The sequence below is a fragment of the Tachypleus tridentatus genome, chromosome 10 (assembly GCF_004210375.1).
Source record: "Tachypleus tridentatus isolate NWPU-2018 chromosome 10, ASM421037v1, whole genome shotgun sequence".
NCBI classification, from domain to species: Eukaryota; Metazoa; Arthropoda; class Merostomata; order Xiphosura; family Limulidae; genus Tachypleus; species Tachypleus tridentatus.
Window position 1 is genome coordinate 84,983,496 of NC_134834.1, and position 22,999 is coordinate 85,006,494.

The window sequence follows — 22,999 nt, forward strand, 5'->3', positions numbered from 1 at the left end:
AATGAGGTAGACAAAGTTCTTCTTGCGGCAAGTGCTGTAACTGATTGCCCTCCCTTTGTCCTGGAGACCTCTGATCTATTCGTTTAGCCCAAATGCAAGTGAGATGCTGTTTAAGTTGAAAATTCACTTCTAATACACATCTCTACAGAGAGTTAGAAAAGTAGCTTTTGACTGAAACTTTGTACTTGAAGTTAAGCTCGCACATTAGCGATCAAATAACAAAATAATTTATTTAAAACCATTCTTCAAAGTGTTACATTGCAAAAAAAAAAAAAGAACTAATATCACAGTTATAACACTTTTTCATTTGTCTGAGAGGATCTTGACGTATCACTTTATAAACGTTTCTATTGAAAGACACGACACTTTAATTAAGATATTAAAGGTATAAGAACCAGCATAAAGCAGAATAGATAATATCTCCACTCCTGGCTTTCAGCGTCGACTTCCCTTCAACACTCTCCAAGAGCCGTTCTTGTAATCTCATAATTTGCTTAATCATGTTGTCACGAACTTGTCCAGGTCTTTGATAACTGCAAATAAACTAACCTACAGAATTACATTTATTTCGTGACAGTGTAAGGTAATTTTGGTTGTATTTGAAAATTAATCCAACTTATTTTACGCACTCTTTTTTTGTGGTGTATGACTAAAATTCTAAAAACTTGTACGAATAATTCACTTGTTTTTACTGTAGTATGTACATATATTATGAACAATGATTTATTCATACCCTTGGTGCCAGACATTCTTTTCTCGAACTAACAGATTTCTGTATCCGACTTTATAAGATTGTAACAAATAATTTACAAATGAAAATTCATTGTGTCTCACTAGTATTCAATAGATCAAACATTATCTACATATTTTATTACGGTTATTAGATTACTAGTGTTTAACAACTGTAAAGTCAACACAGAAAAAAAAAATCCAACTAAAAAACAAATTTCACATGCCCTACTTATTTAGTAAGAATCAGACCAAAATATTTTATAGTTTATTCTGCCAAAGGCTTAGATATTCAATCTAAGTGTTTCTAGGAAAATCACAAAACAAACATCAACTAAGTTAGTTTGAAGCAAATGAAAATAAACGATATGTGTAAAACTAACATTGCTCCTAAAACATCTTGAAGTGACATTTAATTAAGCCTATAAACGTAATGAAAAGCTGAGGTGTTCCACTTGAAACCTAACCCTTTTATCTAAGTTTGAACATTGGAAACGAATTTAAACTTAACTAAATAATATAAGCTTTCACATCTGTAACCACTATTAATTAATTAATTTATTGTTGAGAAGTAGCTTGTGTTAAATAAACGTAATCAGTACAGTGTTACTCTAGCATCACAGTAAATCATAAAAGTGACCTAACTAGAGGGTCGTCCTACTTATCAAAGGATCCGAGATTTGAGACATGATGCCCCTGAACAAATTCTATTTATGAAAGCGACAGTCTCTTATTCATTTCAATGATCCGGACAGAGCTCTTGTTGCTTTTGCACTTCAGTTTGTTAAATTGAAGCCACATGTTAAAAATCGTAACCCATTTCCATCGCTGTCCAGACGCAAATATTACAAGACAGTCGGAGCTTTCATCGAAGCATTATTTCTTCTAGAGTGAGAGTATGGTCCTAATTGATGAAGTCAATACAGCGTTTCGTGTTTTGTATGATGTTGATGGAATTAAAGACTTTTCATAGCTACAAATGCGTATTTTATTTTTTATTTTATTGATGTAAGTATCACACATGCTTAGCTAGGTTCCACTTTTGATTTTTGAATTTCATGCAAAGCTACATGATGGCTATCAGCGCTAGCTGTCCCTAATTTAGCAGTGTAAGACTAGAGGGAAGGCAGCTATTCATCACCACTCGAACTACTCCTTTACTCTTTATTAACGAATAGTGGGATTGACCGTAACTTTATAATGCCCCCATAGTTGAAAAGGCGAACATGTTTTGCTTGACAGGAATTCAAAATCGCGACCCTCAGATTACAAATGCCCTAAAGTTCTGATCATTCGGGGCCTCCAAATTTTGCATGTTTCTGCTTATTTAACTAACTTCCAGAGCCCAAATGAATAAAAAGATACCACACATTATTTACCTTGGAAACGACATATTTTCTGTAGCCATCATTTGAATTATCAATAACATTTATTGAGTAATTAAAAACAAAAAAGACATGTCGTCTTAAGTCACACAAGTATCAAAGAATTTCTGAGACATATTGGTAAAGTTTGTAAATTTTGTCTGTCAACTAAAATAGATTTTTCCAAAAAAATGTTTCAATTTAAGTCTAAAACATTAACTCTATCTAGGTAGAAAGGTTGTGAAAGGAAGTCGTAAACGTAAAGCTAGAAAGAAAGTTTTAATAGCAAACAGTCGTTTATTTGTGTTTATGTCAGAGTTATTAAAGCTATTTACCACTGTCTCTAATCTTCAACCGCCAACCAGAGGAAGGCAGTTGGTCGGAGAAACCAGCGGCAAATTCGTTGGCTCCTTTTTCCCAAACAAATAGTGGAATTAACCATCACATTACAATGTCCTTACAGATGAAAGGACGATCACGTTCAGTGAAGGGATTCGATCCTTCTACTTGCAGGTTTCCTGTAAAGAACCATAATGACAAAAACAAAGATATACTAAATAAAAGCAAATGTTTTCAGCCTTTGAAAATTGTTATTAAACATTTAACTTTGTGACAGTTGTAATTTTGTAGCATCACTGAAAAAAATATAAGTATTTTTTCCCAGAAACAATTGCACGTGAAAGTGTAGGAACATAGTAAAGCATAGTTGAAGAACACGTGTACTCACACTCAACGGTCAAATGCTGGTTTCTATCTATTCGTGTGTGTTTTTTCTCATAGCAAAGCCACAAAGGGCTATCTGCTCAGCCCATCGAGATGAATCGAACCCCTGATTTTAGCTTTGTAAATCCGGAGACATACCGCTGTACTAGCGGGGGGCTTCTATCTATTCCTCTTTTTCTTAGTAAAATTATTGGCATTAATCTTGTATATTCATATACCCAAATTTAATATCTCTGTTTAACTTCTTGTACTTATCTTTTTCGTAAAATTAGAACAGTTAGTCTATATAGAAGATTTAAAGCGTTTATTAAATATTTTCAAGTTTTTTAAAAATATTTAGTGAAGTAATAAAAAGTTCTAGTTGCTCTTACAAGATTGTAAGGTAGTTTACGGGATTCGGATACAAAAAACAAGGAAAAAACTTGAAGAAGGAAGGAAAGAACACCTGCACTGACAGATCTTTTGCCGTCCGAAATAACAGAAACATGCCATTGAATTTTGTTTTGCATACGTACTGATACCTTCAAGTGCAATGCTTAGCGGATTCATTCCGCTTATTTTCTACCCAGTAAGAAGACCAGAGTTAAAAGAACATTCGAGAGGCGGAGCCGGCGGAATGTGGTTATGTTGGCACGCCTCAAAATTTGTCTTGAGATAATGATTGTTATTATAGATAGTAGACTTCAGAGCATCCAACTAGATGATTGGACCAAGCGAATGGAATAGCACCTGACGGCAGGAAGGTCATTTTAAGAAAGGAACTTACTTGGAATATTTAAAACGGTTGATGAACAACTGAATAGCAGTTTATCAAACTCAGTTTGTCTGACTCCCTTTAATTGCTGCATTTCGCGTTAATTTCAGGATTTGGAGGAAATATGACCTATTTTTATGACAAAGGAAGGGGTTATTATTTTCAGTTTTAGATTATCGAGAGATAATCTTGAATAAGTTACACTGATATATTATCTACACCAAACATTTAATATACGTATATTGACACATTGCATGGAAACGTAGAGACTTCCTAGATAGGCAATGACCGGAATCAGTCTCGGAATATATCCATATTTTTCCAGTATTTATACGATATTACTTTTATATCGATGCCGACGAGAAAACCCACTTGTAGAGAAAAATTTTTATGTAGAGGAACAAACAACGTTTCGATCTTCTTCGGTCATTATCAGGTTCACAAAGAAAGAAAGAGGTAACTGACCGAAAGCTGACCACATGTTTGAAGGGGATTGTGTAACTAAGTGTAGGAATGTAGAAGGCGTGCATAGATGTTTGAATATATAATATTTTTAAATATAGGTATAAAGGTGTGCCTTTGTATTGGTTTATTTTGGGCTTGAGTTGTTGTATAAGTAAGGCTTGTCTAATTTTGCGTTTGTTTATGTTTGTTTCTTTATTTAGTATTTGGGTGTTTTCTATGGTTATGTTGTGTTTATTTTATTTGCAGTGTTCGAAAAGGTGATCTGGAAACCAGATTCAAAGAACATAAAAAGTCACCTTGACACGTTTACCAACACTGCAAATCAAATAAACACGACATAACCATAGAAAACCCAAATACTAAATAAACAAATATAAACAAATGTAAAATTAAAGAAGTCTTACTTATACAACAACTCAAGCCCAAAATAAACCAATATAAAGAAACACTTTTATACCTATATTTAAAAAAATTATATATTCAAACATCTATGCACGCCCTCTACATTCCTACACTCAGTTACACAACCCCCTTCAAACATGAGGTCAGCTATCGATCAGTTACCTCTTTCTTTCTTTGTAAACCTGACGATGACCGAAGAACGTCGAAACGTTGTTCACTCCTCTATATAAAAAATTTTCTCAACCCAAACGAGCCGTTTTTACTATATATTATTTTTATACGTTCATTAAGAACATATTATAAACATATAATTACTTTTTTGCTCGATTAGTTTTTAGTGAACTGGTTAATGTAAGTATGTGTATATTTTTTTACAGCAAAGCCACATCGGGCTATCTGCTGCTTTCACGGAGGGAAATCGAACCCATGATTTTAGTGTTGTAAATCCGAAGACTTACAGCTATCCCAGCAAGGGACTTAAGGGAAGTAAAAATTAAACATAATCACGGTTCAAGCTGCCAAAGCATTAGAAACCATTAAGCCTAAAATGTGTGATAAAAATCACATTAACTGCTGATGACCTTTTGCTGTTGTTTTATTCAATTGCGCATTAAAAGTCATAAGTGTGTAAAAACAGCGTTATATTTTGAAACAACAACAGAAAAATTGGGGAAAATGTGAAAAACAGACATCAGGAGTTAAAGTGACTTTTATCACAAGTTTTAAGCCTAATAGAATAAAAATGTATTTGAAGGTAGGAAGATGTACAATGAGCAACTGAAACAAGGAAAACTTGACAAGACAGTATTTGTGTTGTGTAGTAGGCAACTATTGAATACAATCTGTGTTTCTGGAAGAAAGAAAACTTCGAATGTTTTTGATAATTTATCTAATGCTAAAAAATTATTTTCCTATAATTCTGCACAAACTAAGATGATATGATTTACTTATAGTTCCACAGTTGCTACAAGTATGTACCTTACACACAAAAATTTAGGTGCTGTGTAAAATACTTGAGACAGAAGCATTGGCGCAAATAGGTCCCCGCAGCCACTGCTGTTGCGGGAAAGGGGGAGCGAGCCCAAAATGGACCCACAAAGTCTGAAAAAGTTACGAATTGCTGCCAAGGGGAATAAATATAGGGGGATCCAATTACTTTTTTATGCAGGGGGTAGTCTTTTGAGGTTACGCCAATATTACTTTCATTTGGTTATTCCAAATGGATTATATAACACATAACTAATAAAATATAACTTTATATTGTCGTTTTGGTTTTAATTTTCAAGATTGTTTAAAGCTTAGCGTTTAGGTGAAGAAAGTAATTAAACCAAATGACACTTTTCAAATAAATATATAACTTAAGAAAAGGAGAGAGTGTACTCCGAAATGAACATAAATGTTGAAAGCGTTTCCAAATTTGATTTTGGTTTATTTTGAATTTCACGCAAAGCTACACGAGGGCTATCTGCGCTAATCGTCCCTAATTTAGCATTGTAAGATTGGAGAGTAGGCAGCTAGTCATCATCACCCACCGCCAACTCTTGGGCTACTCTTTTACCAACGAATAGTGGGATTGACCGTCCCATTATAACGCCCTCACGATTGAAAGGGCGAGTATGTTTGGAGTGACAGGGTTTCAAACCCGTGACCCTCGGATTACGAGTCGAGTGTCTCAACCACCTGGCCATGCCGAGCGCATATTTGAGTTACAAGTGCGGAATAATATATTTTATAAATTATAAGCTCACACTGAAACAAAATTATCTATAGCTCACAAAACGTAGTCTGTAACGTAGGTGCAAGTTTTATTTTACTTCGTATTAAACAAATCTCGAAATACTAATATTAACAAAAACAACATATTTTTGTTTAACTTCAGAAGATAATTCTCTTTTTTTTAAAAAAATATATTTCAACGTTAATAAGACTAGATGCATCATAGTTGATAGTCAACGTTCGAGTCGTGATGATGCTGAACCCAACATTTTCAGCATTATAAAAATGATAACCATTCCAGCGATTTGATTCAAAAGACTGAATAAAGCCCTTGTGGCGGCGGGTGATACTACCTGACTGCTTTCCCGTTAATTAGTAGTTTAAAATTTGGGCAGGTTATATACCTAACGCCAAGATCATTTAGTCCAGTCATTTTACCTTAGGGCCAGTGAATAGCTGGAAACTATTTGCTTTATGTCAAACCTACCGTATAGTGTCAGCACAAAAGAACGGTTTATTAGATAGATGTATAGATAACGTCAGTACACCCGGCAAAAGTACATGATAAGTGAGCGGTAACAGTTTCATTCTACAATTTCTATATTTCCAGGTTACATCGCAAGGCCCAGTAACCATCTATTTCAAACATAAATTATACATTTTAACTTTGTTTCATTTCGCCGGCGTTATGCTAAGAATTATGTCTAGGTGTGTGTACTAAAAAAAAAGACTAAAATGTGAGCAAGTCCGTATGATGAGCACATTACGCTGGACTTAAGTTATAACTTAATACGCACACAATAAATCACATACATTCTAAGTGACATTATCACTTGAACGTCACATAAAAGTTTGTACCAAGTGTAAAACATTGCATTTTAAACACATATTATTACGTTAAGCTCCGCCAGGCCTTTTCACGAATATACGGAGAGTTTAGTGCTTGTATATGAACTGAAAGACCTTGTCCTAAGTATGTGTGTCTTGAAGTCATGTTTACTGGTAAAAGATAAATTAGTCTTCTGAGGCATGGGAGTGGTGCTCTACTCTCGGGTAATTAAGTACAGTGTTTCAGACTCGAGCAGTTTGGCTACCTAAAGAATCACCCTTCAACTGCGTAACGACACAATAATGGGAGGTAACACTGTTAGGTATAACCTGCGTCAATTAATCACGTCACCTTATACATCAGTAGCTGAACCTTTTTAATACTTAACCCATCCGATTTCGTTGTAACCTACAGGTTAACCAAGTGCAAAACATCACAACGGAAGCAATTTCCTAAAGAGGATTTATACAAAATAAAACTTTTCGCGGTCCTGAATAACATGAACTTGACACGTGATTGAGGCCCATGCGTTTTACTACATTCATGCCCTACCTATGGCGCGCGACAATATATCAAAAGATTACCCAATTAAATTTTAATCAGTGTTTTATCCCGTGCAATTACTCGTAATGATTACAGCCATGAAGAACGAAGAGACTCAGTAGATAGCAGGTAATTATGTCGTGATGAAAGAAAATCTCCAAGTATTTTCAAATTCATAATTTTGAAAGGTTAATTTTTTCTTTTAATTTGGTTCCAGTCTTTTTCATTAAAATTCCAGAAGAATCCAGTAGGTGTTGGCATCAGGAGACATATTTTTCATATTATTTTTATCTTTAAACAAGACAATAGAACTAGAACTTTCATCGTCAATATAAGTGTAAGATGGATGAAACACATTTTACGTAAAAAAAACGCTGTGCAAATTTTTATGAATAAAAAATATATCTAATTAAAAAATTTATTAACAATCATTTTAATACCCAAGATAATATGTAACGTTACATGACGAATAGGTAATCTATATAAATCTGCGTACTTAATACACCCTTTCTTAATAACATAAAAGTATTTTTCAATGGATATTATTCATGATAAATTAACAAGTGTTATACAAATGGACTATTGTTCTTATCGACGCATTAGAAATATGTCTCCTTCTTAAATAACGTGTTTATTTTACACATGAATGTTGTTTTTTTTATACTTTAACAATAAAACCAGTTTTGCTCTCGCCAAAAAGTAATACATCATACGTGGAGTTCATACAGAGCATAATATAAGAAAACTGCAAATATTTCATTCTAAACCTTACTGGCCCGGCATGGCCAGGTGGTTAATGCACTCGAGTCGTAATTCGAGGGTCGCGGATTCGAATCTCCTTAACATAAACATGTTAGTTTTTTTCAGCTGTGGGGGCGTTATAATGTTACATTCAGTCCCACTATTCGTTGTTAAAAGAGTAGCCCAAGAGTTGGCGGTGTGTGGTGATGACTAGCTGCATTCCCTCTATTCTTGCACTGCAAAATTAGGGACGGCTAGCGCAGATAGCCCTCGTGTAGCATTGCGCGAAATTAAAACTAAATCTGCCCCCCGCTAGTACAGCGGTATGTCTCCGGAGTTACAACGCTAAATTCAGGGGTTCGATTCCCGTCGGTGGGCTCAGCAGATAGCCCGATGTGACTTTGCTATAAGAAAATACACAAACACACACTCAAACTAAACCTTACTATATGTTATTACTTCACTAGAATAAACATTATGTTCAAACACAAACTTGGATGTCAGATTAGAAATACTCGTTTTTATGTTCTAATAAATTCATCTCAGAGTTATTGAGTAATCAACCAAAATGATTTATTTGTAAAGGATTCGAGATCCACGAGCTGTTGATTAATTATTGAAGTGTAGAGCCTGCTACTACTTCATCTTGTTTAACTGATTTTCATGTCAGAGATTTCCCGTTGAATGGACCCACATTCACATGTTTAATAGCAAAAAATAGTTTAATTAGAATCCAGCAGATTATAAAGTATTTCCTCTGGCCACATTAGAAGAAATCCCTTCTAGAGGTGTATTAAGAGAAGATTGTTGGTTTTATATTTCACGTTCAAGGGTTATTTGCCGTCCCTAATTTATCAATGACAGAATAGCGGAAAGGCAGCTAGTCGACAGTATTTACCTCCAACATTTGGAACACTTATATCAACGATTAGTGGGATTGACTGTAACTTTATAATGTCCTCACCACTGAGAGGAAGGATCATGTTCAGTGACGAGGATTCAAAAGCCCGACTTACAGATAACAAGTCGATCGGTCTAAACAACAGGCAACACCAGGTCTTAAATTTAACTTTCACAGGGGATAAGTGGCAGATTAAGTCTAACCAACCCATTCTAATAAACGTTAGTTTGAGTTCGTGGATACTTTTATATTTTATAGACTTATACACATAAGGTGACAAAGAAAGGATACAGAGTTAGGTTTTATTGTGTTTTCCCTCCTAACGTTAATTTACTTGAGTGATATTCAAAGTCTACTGAAAAAAAAAGTTCGTAAACTTACTGCTGTCCCATTAAAGAATAATATTTTATAAGAAATAATCTACATAATATAATCGTTCAATATTGCTAAATAAAAGAAAATACACACTTTCAAAAACTTCGCATATTTTTATGATACACTTCTGATGAATTCATTATATTCATCAAAGAACCAGTTTTAAAACAAACCGTATTCTACAGCTCTTTAATGTGAGTAATAAAAACCGAAATGGATGCGATTATATTAAGAGTAATAAAAATGTAAAATGTGTTACATTCAACGATTTTTGTGTTGTTTTTACAGCTAAAAAGAAGACATGACTTCATTACATTTAATCAATGCGAAAATAAGAGATAACTGAAACAGTATTAAGGAAAATATAGTTATGTCTCAAACTCATGAATATTGTTTAGGAAGGCTGACCAAGTTAAAAGTATCTAATAAGGCTGAAATTATAAGGAATATAAAGAGTTGGTCAGTGTAATTACTTTAACAAGTCTGAAGGATCTGGTAAAGGTTGATATAATATTACGTTCAATAAAAGTAGTGAGCTTGAGGGATTTAGTAAGTATGGTCACGATTAATCAATACAGTAGGATTAACTTCTTAAACGGTCAATGTTAGACTGTTAAAAATGATGAACCTAACAAGAATTGTTATAAATCTAGTTAGGCTTAACAGAGCATGTATTAAATAAGACTGGCCTTAGTAAATGAATGTACTAAAGGGTAATTGAGGCTAGTTTATATAGTAAAACTGGTGAAGAATAAGTTTATTAAACACGGCTAAGGGTAATGAATATAGTAAAGGCTAGTCAAGGCTAGTTTATATAGTAAATGTTGCCAAGAATAAAACGTTTAGCACGTATGGTCAAGAATATTGAATATGATAAGTCCAGTAATGATCAGGGGAATAATATATTTAATGAAAGAATAAAAAAATCTGGTAACTGATAAGGATCAGTGACTGGATTTAATCAGTAATTCTACATACAACTCTACAGTGACTGGATTTAATCAGTAATTCTACATACAACTCTACAGTGACTGGATTTAATCAGTAATTCTACATACAACTCTACAGTGACTGGATTTAATCAGTAATTCTACATACAACTCTACAGTGACTGGGTTTAATCAGTAATTCTACATACAACTCTAATTTTGATTATTTGATGAAAATGATTTTCAGAAATGAATTGTAATAATTTTGAATAGGATATACATATAAGTTTTATCACTTACTATTCGCGAACACTCACTCTTTTTTAAGGTTATAATTTTAAAAATAATCAAAACTCAAAGTTATATAATATTTTCAACCAATGGTTATAGCCAGAACTATATTATTGTACAACCCGAAATATGTAGTATCAATCCTCATATTTCGAACATGTGACGTCCTTTTACACATGTAATTATGTACAGTCTTTATACGAAAATACGTCATCAATGAAAACACCATTACGTGTTCATATCTAGATTAAAACCTTAATAATAAAAACTATACGTTGTAAATAGACGCAGCTAATGTTTTAGATTTATCTTTTAGGAAATATGTATTTATGTAAATAAATACGTATTCAACAATATTTAGACGCGTGATTTTACGCCTGTATGCACTTACGAACGTCAAAAATCACAATACATGTAACATTGCATTTGAACGAGTTTAAAGCCTGACTGTTAGTTGTTGTGATAATAATATAACAATCAAAACCAAGATAAATAGTAAAACTCGCAACAGCAACATTAATTGAATATTAAAATCTTGAATCTTATGACAATTTAACACTCATTTACCTGGATTATCTACTTTGATTATTCATCTAAACCAATATATATTTATATGCATGTGTTTAAATTAAGTACCGTTCTTTTGTATTACAATTACATTTAAATATATATTTCTTCTATCATTTAATGTCCTTTCAGAGACAGTGTATTTAAAAATTACAACCTAAAGAACAACTTAGTTTTACTCACCTTATATCATTACAAAGATTTGGAAATGCTCCTAATTTCAAGATTGGTTCACGAACAAGAAGAAAAAGTCTTTATAAAAATGACAACTTATTGAATGAGCAATTGGTTTTATCACACTATTGTATTCGCCACTATACGACATCACAGAATTTCTGCAGCATATACTACTAAGGGGAGGTCAGTAAATACAATGTATGATACTAACTTGTAAATATGAGTTTTGCACAAAGATAGAATTTGATTATAGTTATCTATTTTGTAGGATGTAGTGCTTTTCTTACAGGATGTGTACACGCTACTTATAGGACGTAACATTTCCCTCATTGGATGTAGCATTATTTGTAAGGGCGTAATGTTTTTTTTTTTAGAGGATATATCATTGTTTTATAGGGTGTTGCATTGTCCTTAATATGAATGACTATAGCTGTTCAATGAAACATGCTTTTAACCAGATTCCCACAGGTTACTTTTACAGTTTGTCTCTATTGATGCTTCGAAAGTAAAGTCAGATGATAACACTTACATGCTATGATTGAACATTTCAAACTAGCACTTCAGGAATATTCCAAAGATGTTGTGTAGAATTTGGATTTGAACTTTGATCATGCTACAACATCATGAAACGTACATGCTTTGTGACAGAAAACAATAACCGAAACCTCCGCCATGACAGCTATAACGTCTTGGTTTAAGATCCTTTATTATCTATTAATAATTACACATGCAGTCACTCTATATATAGATCCCACGCTCAATGCGTAGATTGTAGCCCACATCATAATACTCCCACCTCTTGACACAAAATATTCACTTTCGAATTATTTATTTTCTTGTTGTCAGATCAAAATGCTACAACCACTTCTGAAAACTAGTTCTCATCATTCCATAAAGTCCATAACAACTTGCTAAGGTTCTAGTAGTGATGGACTTTGCAAAGAGAGAAAAAACAAAAAAATGGTGAGTTTCCTTTTAGGGTGATGTAAGTGTTGGGTATCTCAGCTCATACAAAGAACATGTTTCTGGAGAATACCTTGCAAAAAGTTTATATCTTTTCACACTTGGTGCAGTATACAAATTAGTACAATTGAGAATACCTTTTATCACTTCTTTCTAATGAAAGTTTGTTATACTTCAGTATTATTTACTGAAAACCTGATTGATTTTGAAATGGTCCACACCATCTTTCCAGTACTGTTGAATAGTCTGATGCATAGTGGTGACAGCTCACCAGACATTGGACTTGTTTCATCACTTCCAATGTTCGTGTAGTTGACAATATTTTGCTATCTTGCAGATAGTTCAACATTTAATCTACTCAAAATACATCTTTCTAAAGCATGTTAGGTAAGTCCAGTTGGTGTCTTTTGAATATGGTAATTTATGAAAATGGAGGCGTTTATTAGCATATAATTTACGCAAACATTATTTTATTATATTTTCATTATTTGTCAAAGAAAAATCTAAACAACTCTCAGTTGCTTTCATTTTATTTTAATTTTTCGCGAGTAGTAATAAAATATCTGTGCCTAGAGGAAGAGAAAGCTGTCTGAGTTCAAGGATACCAAGTAAACCTACACTTCCCAAAGTTTCTTTTTTTTCAGCCCGAAGGAACAATAATTAAAGGCTGTGCTCTAGTTAAAAGGTAGTTGACGACCAAGACACGCTTAAAACTTGTTTCCAATTTCAGAATTATTTCATAGAATGTAAATGAAATTAACTCTTTCATTCTCGGTTAAATCCTTTCAAAGTTATATTGTTACTTATCAGATTACCTTAGTCATTGGAAAGAGAGCCATATATAAATAAAAACATGATAAGATCTGATTAACTTTTCTACTCTTTATCGTGTCATTTAAAGATTTTTTTGCTTAAAAAAGCCATTATTTACAACAAGTTTAAACTAAGTCCAAATTAGGAAAATCACAACTCACTAGAACCTATATTAACGAAACAATTAAATACATATACAAATGTCTCAGTCTATCTCTTTTCATTACAGCCTATAGCATGAATACGTTCATATGACCAAGTTTATAATATCATGAGTTTTGATGAAAGATTAAATATATATTAACACAGTTGTCAAAGATTCTACAACCATACAACTGTAGTTTTAATAAATTTTATTAGAATTTTTATTTCGATTTCTAAGTGATTTCTTTATATCTGTATTCTGACTTTTATTAAAATCTTGCTCTTAGGATATTTATAATAGCTTTGCTTGAGTGGAGAATACAGACCATATATATGAGTATACAATTAAACTCAGAAAATTTATATTTATAACTTGAAACATACGGAAATTTTGTTTTGATTTTAAACTTAAAGCTAAACACTCGGTTAACTACATTTTGTCCATCGTTAATATTCAAACAGATTTTTAGTATTGTAAGCTTTTATAGTTACCGCTGAGCTCATTCTAAAAAACAAAGTGCAAAAAGCTTAGGTGTTGATATTTTAGATTCTTTAATTATTCAAAACTTACTGAAATACGCAGGTGTTTATATTATACCCAAAGAATTGGAGAATAACTTTATTATGTAGTTTTCTGATTGGTTTTTATAACATTATATCGTTTTAACTCTTAATATCCTTGAAGGATCCCTATTCTGAGGCTTAATGTTTAATGCAAGTTTTTTCATTTTAAAGAGCTGCTTATTTATGTGTTTATTAATTTGCTACACAGGTAAGAATAACACAACAAATGTTTATACCCATATGTTTATGTACTAGCTGGAGTACCTATTCCCTGGACGGAAATTATGTAAGTTCTTGAAAAGTTGCTTCCCTTATATGTGATTGTAAAAAAAAAAAAAACGCTCATAAAAATTGCAAAACACAAAATGTGTTCTGCACAAAATTTTACTTATCTTCGCATGAATCTAATAAACATTCGTACAAAAATTGGTGAAGGTACATTGAGAGGAGATGTGGTATTTGTAAAAACCGCAAAATGCAAAATGAAAAATTCGTATGTACATCTGTGAAGTAGTCACATAAACAGTCAACAGACAATACTATTATATTTATATAGATATATTTGTTAAACTCTTTTTAAATAATTGTACTTTTACCAATAGATGTCACTTCAATAACTTTTACCTCTTACCTGTTTAGCAGTTTTTTTTGTTTTTTTTATTGTTTCATAGTCTGACGGCCCGGCATGGCCAAGCGTGTTAAAACGTGCGACTCGTAATCTGAGGGTCGCGGATTCCCATCCCCGTCGCGTCAAACATGCTCGCCCTTTTAGCCGTGGGAGCGTTATAATGTGACAGTCAATCCCACGGTGAAGTAAAACACAATAATGTGTGAAAAATAAAATATGTTAAAAGCCTAAATAAAGGCCAAAAATTAGGTAAAAATACTAAATAGAACTGAAAAGGCTAATGGCTCGCATAAAGCTAAAATACACAATGAAGTTGGACAATGTTACTGTCGTTAATGATGCCGTCCAACGTCAGTGGTGAGCCCATAGAAAATGCACGTGTAAAGTAGAGCTGCCGCTCACGTTCGTAAGCGACGCCATGTGGGCAGATGGGATCTGAGTGTTACAAAGGTCACACATTGGTAGATGGGTCCCATGTAAAAGAAAACGATGGGTTAAAAAACGATGACCAATGCGTAGTGTACACAAAATAACTTTCTCTCATCGATCTTTATAGAAACTAGAGAGTGAAATAACAACAGTTGGTTTGATCTGGAAAACCTGGTTGGGCTCACCTCAAATCAACTACCAACTGACGGGACTTAATTACAGGACCATAGTTCATATGCGAGTCAGGTACAGCTGTGACAGCACCAGAGCAGACAGACTTAGCACCGGAGTCAGCTTTCTCAATTGCTAAAATACTGATATAGCTAGATATCCAGAAAAACTAGATAGAAACAGATGACAGAGAAAACTGATACAATATTTTCTGAATGTCTAACAGAAAAGGTTGGAAAGCTACAACAATGAATTTCAAAGCTAGAAGAAAGCTAAAATGAGTCTGTGTAAATAGCACAATTAGTGTACTGGTTAGCTTCCATGTTATCCAAATCAAGAGAAATGGCACACAATGAACACAAACTGCAGAGGGGATCCTGTGAGCAACTACCGAGCCACAACAAAACATGATAGATGCTACACAGTCACCTTATTTCGAACCATCTGTAAAGGCTGGAACAGAAGAATGTTTCAAAACATGTTTGGCAAAGAAACGACAGTACTTCCAATGGAAATATTTGCTTTCTTCAGATGATTCAAATAAAAGTCACATGTGAGGATGGTAATGAGTCATGGTGGGTTGGATTGATCACCGAATTCAGCAACATCATCCAATAATAGACTCAATTCACCCAGGTGTGTCTGGATATAAAGTACACAGGCCAGAAGGAGGAATGGCAGACCATATATTCTAAAATAGCATAGTTCACCAAGGAAGAAAGATACAATTCTAGGTGGACTTCTTTGGTAAGGACAGAAATATGGTAGCTTATTGCAAAAAAAAACTGGTAAACATCAGAGGTGAAGAGGAGGCTCATGGGACTCAGTGTACAGTATTTGAACTCGAGAAGTTTGGAAAGCCCCTGTCCAGAGTCGAAACCGTAGATGATGTACAGGGTCTAACATTTTCAATGCAGAAGACTTGACAGTATCGTAAACCAGAAATTCATAGTCTAGCTTGGATCATATGAGGGTACAATAGATCTTGAGCATTGGATATCTATATGCTCTCCTGTAGATGGAAGAGAAGACAAGGAATTCAGTAACGTGCTACACTTTAAACAAAACTGCGTAGTGTTCTTACACTAATCAGAGTAAACCTACAGTCAAAGACAAACTCCAAGAACTTTGTTTCAGGAACCACAGGGAAATAACAACGTCGAGATCAGGGTGAAAGTTCTGTTGGTGGCAAAAATGAATGCAAACTGTTTTAGAATAAGAGAAGGTCAAACCGTTTGCTGTGGTTCACCTCAACGAAAGAGTGAGGGTAGCCTAAAGCTGCCACTTAATAAAACTGATCTTTGATGACCAACAAGAAATCTATAAGTGTTTGACGTAGAGGCCGTTCACAACAGTGGAAGGTTGTTTATTAGTGATATCACTGATTTTTATATTGAAAAGGGTGACACTCAGGACATAAGCCTGAAGGACTACTAGATCCTGTTTGAAAGAAAGGGACAGGGTTGAATCCTTACAAACTTGTAATCTTCACTCATGTCAAAAGTTCTGAATAAAAATGAAGAAATAACCATCACCTTATAGGAGTGGAGGTCACGCAAAAGGCCAAACCTTCACGTGGCATCATAAAAAGATGGTAGCTCTTGAGCAAGACTTCCCTAATCGTGGTTTCCAAATTAATTAGGTAATTCACAGTGGAGCGTTGTTGACGAAAACCATATTGGGTGGGCGAGAGGAAGTTGTTTCATTCAAAGAACTAAACAAGACGTGCATTAACCATCTTCTCCAAGACCTTACAGAGACTTTTCATCAAAACAATTGGACGATAATTGGAAGAAATCTTGGGAACCTTCCAGGATCTGAAAAAGAGAAAACAGTATCCTTGTGCCAATTATTAGGAAATTCATTCTTGTCCCGAATCTAATTAAAAATAACCAGAAAAGGAGCAAAAATGTTGGAAAGGAAATGGTTCATCAACTCATAGTGAACATCGTCAAGTCCAATTGTTGTACTACCAGACCAATGAAGAACAAGCTTAAATTCCATCAGTGTAAATAGGTGATTATAATTACAGAGAGTATCTGCTCGAAAGAAATTGTTTTCTCTCAGCGCAAAACTCAATGGCCAAGAAGGCAGGAAAGGAGATATAAGTGATGGAAAGGTGACATAAGTACTTTCTAAGAGTATCAAAGATGCTCTGTATACCAACAACTTCTTGGCCATCAGAGATCAAGATGGAAAGGAGATTGTAAGCATACTTCCCACTGACCTTCAGAACTTTGTCTTTGGAGGCAGAAGCGATGTTGGTAATAAACATAATCCATAATTCCTTCTGACTTTGACGTCTGACCAGCTGAGCATTGGCATGGGCTTACTGGAAAGCAACGCAATTGAAAAGAGTGGGATATTTACAAAAAAAAAAAGTGTCCCAGGTCCGTTTCTGAGTGTTCCGTGTCTTGTGGAAGGCAGAAGACCATCAAGGATAAGGATACGGTGAGAAAAGTGTTAAGGGTTTGGATATAGGATGAACAGTTGCGTGAATAATACAGTCACTTATTACCTCCATACAGTCACTAATAAAGAGAAGGCTAATGATCGCTGGATCAATTTCCGAGAGAATGATGAAGAAAACCAGTCAGCCTGCTCCAACTTCCATCGTGAAACACAAGTCAGACGACAAAGACCGCAGCGAATTTCCTTCAAAACGCTCTGGTTTTATTGACTTGTTCTTTTATAAATAAAATAAGTAGTTTAGAGTTTTTACTATAACATTCACAGTAATTCCCAGAACGTGTGACTCAGCTATTATATAAATATTGTTATAAAATGAAACACTATACAGTATTGACCTATTGAGGAGATATTCAAAATCCTATGTAGATGAGCAATCCGAGTCGTCTTACATGGACAGTAAGTGCTACCGCCTGCTTGATTTCTGAATGCTTATAACACGAATGTTGCTTAACATTGTAATATTTTATATCAGGTTTCTTTGTTTGTTTCTGAGTTTTCTCGCAGAGCTACAAAAAGGGACATCTGCGCATAGTCGTCCTTAGTTTTGAAGTAATAAATTAAAATGAAAGAGGGGGGCTAGTCGTCAACTCTAAAGCTACTTTTCTCTGACCTTATAGTGAGATTCATCTGATACGTTTATAAAGTAACTACAGCCTAAAGTATGAAGCATTTTTTTAACTTCACGCAAAGCTACACGTGGGCTATCTGCGTTAGCCATCCCTAATTAAGTAGTGTAAGACTATAGAGAAGGCAGCTGGTCATCACCATTCACCGCCAACTCTTGGACTACTATTTTACTAATATATAGTGTGATTGACCGTCACGTTATAACGCCTCCACAGCTGAATGGGCGAATATGTTTGGTGGTACGGGGATTCGAACTCGCGACCCTCAGATTACGAGCTGAGCACCTTAATCATCTGGCCATGCTAGGCCGCAAAGTATGCTGGAATAATCAGCTATTATCTTGTTTGTTAGAACAAAGTATGCCGGGAATGTCCGACTATGACCAAATATATCAGCCTAAAGTATGTTGTATTTATCAAACAAAGTATGCTGGGAAGATTTAGCTATGGCCTTGTTTATTAGAACAAAATATCCTGGGATGGTCCAGTTATTGCCGTGTTTATCGACAAAAAGTATGCTGGAGAAGTACGGCTATGGTCTTGTTTATCATAACTAGTTATGTTTGGAGTAATAGTTGGAGTGATATTTATGAGAACAGAGTATGTTGAAAAGTTCCAGATATAGTCGAGTTTGTATAACAAATACTGAATTAAAACAAATGTAACGTGTTTACAAAATAACAAAGAGCATGTTTAATGAATTGAAAGTTCTATTACCCTTAAACATGAAAATTACTCGCATCCTAAATCAACCCCTCCCAGTAGTACAGTAGCAAATGTGACGACTTATAATACTAAAAACCAAGTTTCGAAGGCCTTATTAGGAACAGCACAAATAGCATATCGTGTAGCATTGTGTAGCAACAAACAAAGCTACTGTAATTCTACAGACAGTTATTAGATAAATGAGTTGGTATATATACATAAGTCATTTTTCTCCTGTGACTCACCAAATTTGACAACTAACTGACATTGATTTGCGTACAAATGTGATACAGAAGAGTGTTTTATCTTAAATCATCTTTTATTACTTGAATCAAGAGATTTATATAAACTTGGATCTAGAATGCCATCTTTACTAGTATGTTCAAATTAGGCTTACGATACTTGCAGGTGAATTGTTGTTTATTGATTAATTACTCTGATACTTTGGGGCAAAGCGAGTCCAAAGATGTTGGTTGGCGGTTCCCTGTTGAACTGTCTACTCTCGAAATCAGATTATGATTTAAATTATTAACAACTATCATCAGTATGATACAAATATAACACATCAGCAGAGAAGAATACCGCTTGAAATATCATAACTTATTAAGCTCAGTAGACGAAATTAGTACGTCACTATACGTATACAAGCTGGAGTGCCAGCCCTCTGGAAGAAAGTTATATAAATTCATAAGTATTAAAAGGTTATCTTGGGACGTGAAAACCTGCTTCCTTAGTTAACTGTTAAAAAGCATCCATAAAAACATCAAAATATAAAATGTAAAACTACAACTTCGTATGCATCTTCAAATGGACCCAACAATCCTTCTTACGATATTTGGTAATGATTCATTTGAAGAAAACAAAGTAGTGGTAAAAAAACGCCAAATGTAAAACCCGCGAAATGCAAAGTACAAAACTGTAAATGCGTATGTACCATCGTATAAACCTATTAGGCCTTCAGACCAATTTTAATAAAGATCTGTAGAAATCCTGCAAAGTACTTACATGATACAACAGACGGTACAATTACATTTATATAAAATTCACGTACAAACATTTCAATATGTTTTACTTAATGTTTTACCTCGTCCTTCTGTTTACTAGCAAAATAGACTCTCAAGATAACCTGAAATAAAATGTTTTTTTCTTTGATCGATTTATATTTCAGACTTTTATAAACTTCATTACATTATTACTTGTACTGAACATTACAATCACGCTTGATAATTATTGGTTGAACAAAACACCACATGAGGTCGTTATGTTTGTTCGACCAAACTTCAAGAACACATTTTGAACATATTGTATTCTTTAATTTTATGTGAATGCGTTCGAACTCTATTAACTAAGTACTAATACGCTAATCAACTTTAGTTTGTGTTTTTTTGTTAAGTTAAGCACAAAACAGCATAATGGTCTATTTGTGCTTTATCCAAGTACGTAAACATATCGTTGTGCCACTGAGGGACCGGGTGAATATAGTAGATAGTCAATTGTGAATTCAGTTATTTATTTCAATTGAAAACACGTTAGGTTATTAAGAATGCTTTTCAAGACATATTAAAGCTCATTAATCGATTGTTTTAAAGGTATTTATTACATTAAACTGCACAGTTCCCGACTTTTAGCGTCAAAAGTTTTCAGCTTACTACTGAGTCACTGGGAGAGGTAGTAAAATCTCAAATAGTTTATTCAATATTTATGTAAAACGTTTAATGAGAAGCATACTGTTTAATTTTTAATCGAACGTTTAATTTGCACTAAAAGTTAAGGCCTCAAGTTTGAGGAAGTATTAGAGAACAAGAACTGATAATAAACTATGACAGCCAGCAGTAAACTACTAGTCATGATATGATATCAAAATAGACAAACAACCACTTCTCGCAATGCCTGTTACGCGGTTTCGTGAGCTCTGCTACAAGGCGAAAGGTTTTGTTTATGTTAAGCGCAAAGCTGCTATACAACGGAGTATGTTTTATGCCCAACACGGGTATCGAAATCTGATTTTCAGCGATATAAACTTTCGCCCCCCCCAGTAGCACATTAGTAAGTCTTTGGACACACACCACCCAGAAACTTGGTTTTAATACCAGTGGTGGGTAGGCACAGATAGCCCATTGTGCAGCTTTGTGCTTAATTCCAAATAATCAATCAATCAGTCTATAAGTTTTCGGACTTTCAACTGAGCTACTGTGGAACACAGAGAAAAAAGACCTCTTATAGATTGAAAATGTCAAATATATGGTAGCCGACTTATTACTACACATTTCACTTCATCTCTATAGTATTAGTAGTTTAGAATTATATTTATAATTCGAAAATGGCTGGTCCCCCTGCTCATTAGGTCAACAGTAAATCTGAGGGCAAATAGAGCTCAAAACCAGGTTTCTATAACTGTCGTTGGTACAGTACAAATAGTCCATTGTGTAGTTTTGTGCTTAAGAAAAGAAAATGAATAAAAGAATATTGTTGTGCAAATATAGATCACTGATAATACAGCTTAGACGCAAGATTTGAAAACCCTACACAAGTACTGGTCGTTTCTGAGCATTTTATATTTAATGTAGTTTCCCTCGAAATAGTAGCTTTCAGCCTGTGTATAAACTAGTTCACCCTAAGTGTTCATTTAATATCCAGCTTTACGGCCTTTAAAATTTAAATTAAACAGTGTAACACAAGATACTATAGAAACACAGTTTCGATTTAGAGTTGTTATGGATAAAGCAGTTATTAAATAATAGCTCGTAAATAACTGCTTAATATCTGATCACATACATCTGTGGAGTGTTCTTTAAAAATGTTTATAGCTCTCACTCTTATTATAATAAATGTAGTGTATATAACAACCAGTATGTTCCTTTCTCTTTTTCTCTTGTGCAAAAAAAATAGAAAGAGTGAGCGTAGATTTTTGCCAAGTTCAAACTCTTATAGTTAAAAAATCCTTATTACTAAATTAATTGCTATAACCCACGAACAACGTCACCAATTTCAAAGAACTAAATATGTCTTCTCACACACCATTATAACCCACGAACAATGTTACAATTTCAAATAACTAAATATGTCTTCTCACACACCATTATAACCCACGAACAATGTTACAATTTCAAATAACTAAATATGTCTTCTCACACACCATTATAACCCACGAACAATGTCACAATTTCAAATAACTAAATATGTCTTCTCACACACCATTATAACCCACGAACAATATCACAATTTCAAATAACTAAATATGTCTTCTCACACACACTATTATAACAGAAAAATCAATTTCTGTAGTTTTAAATAACATAACTCAACATATCTTCTCACACACTATTATAACCCAATAACAATTTTGGCGGTTTAAAATAACTAGCTTAACATATCTTCTCACATACTATTATAACCCAAAAACAATTTCATTTGTTTTAAATAACTAAATATGCCTTCTCATACACACTATTATTAAAAAGAAACAATTTCTCTAGTTTTAAATAACATATCTTCTCACACACTATTATAACCCAATAACAATTTGGCCAGTTTTAAATAACTAACTTAACATACCTTCTCACACCCTATTATAACTAAAAAACAGTTTCTGTTGTTTTAAATAACATAACTCAACATATCTTCTCACACAGAGTATTATAACCCAAAATCAATGTCGCCTGTTTTAAGTAACTCGTATTATTTTCGTTAGTTAGTTAGTTTTAGGAATTTCGCACAAAGCTACTCGAGGGCTATCTGTGCTAGCCGTCCCTAATTTAGCAGTGTAAGACTAGAGGGAAGGCAGCTAGTCATCACCACCCACCGCCAACTCTTGGGCTACTCTTTTACCAACGAATAGTGGGATTGACCGTAACATATAACGCCCCCACGACTGGGAGGGCGAGCATGTTTGGCGCGAACCCGCGACCCTCAGATTACGATTATTTTCGTAACGCGTGTAATACATAGTTTTTTTCCCGCAAATGAGCGCCACCTAAA

General features: G+C 34.1%; 1 long non-coding RNA gene across 4 annotated transcripts in view; it reads right to left on the reverse strand.

The window, feature by feature from the left end:
• Positions 1-246: 246 nt before the first annotated feature.
• LOC143229771 (uncharacterized) overlaps positions 247-22,999 on the reverse strand; it is a 40,111-nt gene continuing 17,358 nt past the window's right edge. For 3 of the 4 annotated variants that reach the window (XR_013016069.1, XR_013016071.1, XR_013016072.1), the window contains exons 3-4: positions 2,429-2,611; positions 247-549 (exon numbers count right to left, since the gene is read on the reverse strand). This is a non-coding gene — a long non-coding RNA (uncharacterized LOC143229771). Of the gene's footprint in view, positions 550-638; positions 2,612-22,999 lie in introns of those variants that run through there. The other variant, XR_013016070.1, reaches the window with a different exon arrangement.